Source organism: Leucopleurus acutus (assembly GCF_964270905.1).
Source record: "Leucopleurus acutus genome assembly, chromosome: 16".
Classification (NCBI taxonomy): Eukaryota; Metazoa; Chordata; class Mammalia; order Artiodactyla; family Delphinidae; genus Leucopleurus; species Leucopleurus acutus.
The window spans coordinates 75,854,768-75,858,868 of record NC_139158.1 but is presented as its reverse complement, the minus strand read 5'-3'; the positions used below and the strand labels follow the sequence as shown (position 1 = coordinate 75,858,868).

Genomic DNA, 4,101 nt, shown 5'->3' with positions numbered 1-4,101 from the left:
ATTTTCTTTCTCCAGATAGGAAGGCTACAAAGTTAGAAATTTTTATCTAAGTTTAATATAATACTTGATTGTTCAAAACAGCCAGAGGCTTTTCAGCTCTGGACACTCAGGTTACACAGCAACCTTATGAGACTGATTCAACTGGAACCTTCATGCTTTCTCAGTAAACATGGTCATCATTTTCCAAGAGACCTTGCATTCCAACTCCACAGTTGAGAAACTCCTTAAAAGAAAAAAGATACATCACGATCAGGACTTCATTCTGATGTAAACTGATATAAACAGCTACTTGTTTGGGATGTGGAAGTATCTAGACTTCAGGAACTAGGTGGATGTTGCATTAAGTACCAGACCAAGGAGAGACTTCCAACCTCGAGTCTGGCACCTCACTGAAGTCTGTGTTGTTCCTGATAACGTCAAAATGTTCATCATCAATCTACAGCCTTTCTAGGTACAGTAAATGGAGGTAAGGGAGACAAACCCAGGACCACACCAAAAGTTATGTTGATTCTAGAGGGACTTAACACAAATGAAACTCATTCAAAAGATACTTTAGGGACAAATGGGGGCATCTGAAATATAAAGTGGATAAGCAGACATTAGGGATACAAAGTGTTATTTGTTTAAAAAGAAAGGAGGCAGGAGATAGAGACTGCCTGTCTCTGGCTTGCTCACTGTGATGCAGCAAGCCACTGTGTTCCTTACCCATGGGGTAAGGAACTGAGGTCGGCCTCCAGCTTACAGTGTGAAGAATTCAACCTTTCAAAAAAAAATTACAACCAATTTCAATCTCAACTCAAAAGATGGCTTGGATCTCCTCATCTCGTATTATCTGCCAAGGCAGAATTAAGTTTTCATGTAATTTTTTCCCCTTTCTTAGGGAAAGACCTGGTAGTACCAATAGGTCAACAGTACTGCCAAGGACATGGTCTTCCCCTCCTGTTTTGCCCAACTTGGAACTGGGTACTCAGGTTACTCCCAAGTGGGCAAACCCAACACCTCTCTACCCTGAGCACATTTAGTAATCATTTTACTAAGGAGGGGTTAACACCTAGATAACAATTTGCAGAAACCTCACCTGTTACAGGACAGACTGAACCAAGCTGAGATCAGGCTGCAATCAACCTACTTACGCCCTGACGCACAAAGGGCTCTGGTCCTGTAGGAAGTTAACAGATGAAGCCAAGATAAAGGACTTGAATGATGGAAGAGGGAAAAACCCCATAGGGCAAGCCCAATTCCCACTAAAAAAAGCCCCACAGAAAGTAGTCTGTTGGTGGTTAAGCAGAAAACAAATAAACACAAGTTATCTTTGTGGCCAATGCATCAGACAAAACTGGCTAATAGTTCAGTTAGATCAACAGGGTCGATCTGATGGGGAAAAAAGTTAAGTCATCAGCTGCAATGGCCATACGAGTCACAGAAAGTAGAAAGCAATGGGGATAACCTCTTTCAAAGAAAAGCAGTTAATAATGGACGTGACTTACCAATTCTCTCCCAATCCTGGATCCATCATGGTCCATTCAAAGTCTGCTTTCTGCCAACAGTGAACCTGAGATGAAAACAGAAACATGACCGCCAGTCAGCTAGATACCCAAAGGAGTGGGGGACAGAGGAGATGCTCAAGCTGGCATATCAGACAGAAACTGGCTTAGAGAAGTTAGATCAACATGGTCGATCTGTCGGGGAAAAAAGTTCAGTCATCATTTATGCCAGCAGGAAGCTTTTCGCCTCTACAGAAAGAACCCTGGAGACTTCCCTGGTGGTGCAGTAGTTAAGGATCCGTCTGCCATTGCAGGGTACATGGGTTCGAGCCCTGGTTCGGGAAGATCCCACATTCCGCGGAGCAACTAAGCCCTTGTGCCACAACTACTGAAGCCCACACACCTACAGCCTGAGCACCGCAATGAAGAGCAGCCCCCGCTTGCCCCAACTAGAGAAAGCCCATGTGCAGCAACGGAACGCCCAATGAAAGAAGGGAGGGAAGGGAGGGAGGGAGGGAGGGAGGGAGGGAAGGAGGGAGGGAGGGAGGGAGGGAAGGAGGGAGGGAGGGAGGGAGGGAAGGAGGGAGGGAGGGAGGGAGGGAAGGAAGGAAGAAAAAAAGAAAGAACCCTGAACTAGGAATAAGATTTGGTTCGTCTGTTTCTCTACCTTCGACTTCATGCAGTATTTCAGCACTTCTGTGTCCTGTTCTCGGCAATAAGATAGTAGCTAAGACAAATACCTCTGACTTCTATGCTTACATTTGATAGAGGCCAGCGTGGCTGGCAAGAATTGTGGGGAAATGGCTGGGTTTTACTTAGATGACTGCAGGGTTTCGACTATGTGTTAGGATGTTACACTTTAATGCAAGATGTCATCACTTAAAACGCGACTTAATACTCTGGGACAGCAAGGTTTAAGGAACACTTCGTCCAAGAAGTCCCACCCTTAAAGTGCATTTCTGGACTCAGTTAAGTTAAGGAGTTGGTAATTAAAGCAAGTAGGCCAACAGAAACACATTTGGCTTTCCTTAAAAATGTCATCACACCTAAATGGGAAGGAAATCTGAAAAGAGGGGATATATGTATACATGTAACTGATTCACTTTGCTGTACAGCAGAAACTAACACAACATTGTAAAGCAACTCTACGCCAATAGAAATTTTTTAAAAATGTCATCACATTATCCATCCACTTGGAAGCTTAAGTATAAAAGAAAGCTGTTTATTAAGAAACAAGTGAAGGAATGGCATCTGAAAATGTGCCTTAAACAGCATTACAAAGACATTTAAAATTTAACACCTATTCACTTTCAAGAGATAATTCACTTATTTCACTTTGTAATAAGATGTTTTTGTGAATTATAATAAAACCAAGCACCCAGAACACCTCAAAGAAAACCTAGTAACTAAAATATGCTAATTGGCTGCCCTTAATCATCTTTTCTTTCCCTCCAAGCTGCCTAGCAAACTAAGAGGCTCCTCAGAGCATGCGTTTCTTACAATAGGCCAAAACACAAATGCTTACTCCAGAGGTCAGGAGATTGAAGGTTGTTCATGTCTACACGTGGTTTCCTTGAAGGCCCAGCAGGGACCCCTTCCTCCAAGCTCCATTCTGTATGCTGTGATCGCGCAAACCTGCGAACCAACAAAGAAAGGTCATCAAGCGCCATCTTCCCACAGTCGGAAGAGAACATGGCAGCGCCTTTTGAGGCCGGTGTCTCAGAACTAACTGGCAAGTATTCAAAGACATCAGCATTGTCGATCTGATGGGGAAAAAAGTGAAGTCATCATTTACACCAGCCGAAGACTCCTCAGGCCCGAGCACAAGGCGCGGGCTTTTCCAGCTCTAACTCATCTCCCCAAAGGCGCTGAGGCCTATTTAGAGTCAGAACAGAGGCAACCACGAGGAGAGGGGCCACCGGTAGGGGCGACCGCACAAAAAAGGGAAAAAGAGGCACAGAGATCTCGAAGCGAGGTTTCCACTCACCACATACAGTAGTAAACCCTGGTTGCCGGGATGGGACTACACGGGAGGAGAAACGGAGGAGCTAAGGCGAAGAACGGACAGCACCGAGGACGGAAAAGAACAAGAAGCTCCAAAGCCTCCCTTATATAACCAGAGGGGACTCACGCCTGCGCACTGGGCCCGAGGCGCTTCCTCCCCGCCCCCCAAGCCGCGCCACGCGAGGCCCTCTGGGAAATGTAGTCGCCGCGCCGCCCAGGCGGAGGAGGCCTAATGGTTGTCAAGGCTACACTAGCCCCGCCCCTTCCCGGTACACACGAGGCCACCCGGGCTCGTCGGCCTCGCCGCCATGTCGCGCTTCACACGCACCAAGCTGTCCGCTGGGTCCCCGCTCCTTTGGGTACGGCTGAGGCCTGCAACGGCCTCGGGTGCCGTTAAGCCGCCCCCCGCAGTCCCCTCCCCTCAGCGGCGCCGGCCCAAGACCGCCTGCCCCGCCGCCGCGGGGAGCTGAGGCGACGCCCGCGGGTCCAACCGCCCCTGCCGGGCCTGAGGGCGGGGGCGCCGGCTGCGCCAGGGCCCGGCCCCCTCCTGCTCCCCTCCCTCCTCCTCTGGGCCGGCCACTCGGCCCGCCCAGTGTCTGCGGGGAAAGGAAAC

General features: G+C 48.3%; 1 long non-coding RNA gene across 1 annotated transcript; it reads right to left on the bottom strand.

The window, feature by feature from the left end:
• LOC309973114 lies at window positions 1–3,550 on the bottom strand. Its single transcript, XR_014326812.1, has 5 exons — window positions 3,472–3,550; window positions 3,010–3,119; window positions 1,488–1,552; window positions 1,079–1,159; window positions 1–223 (listed from the first exon to the last, which is right to left on the bottom strand). It is a non-coding gene; the product is annotated as an uncharacterized lncRNA (long non-coding RNA).
• Window positions 3,551–4,101: the final 551 nt, after the last annotated feature.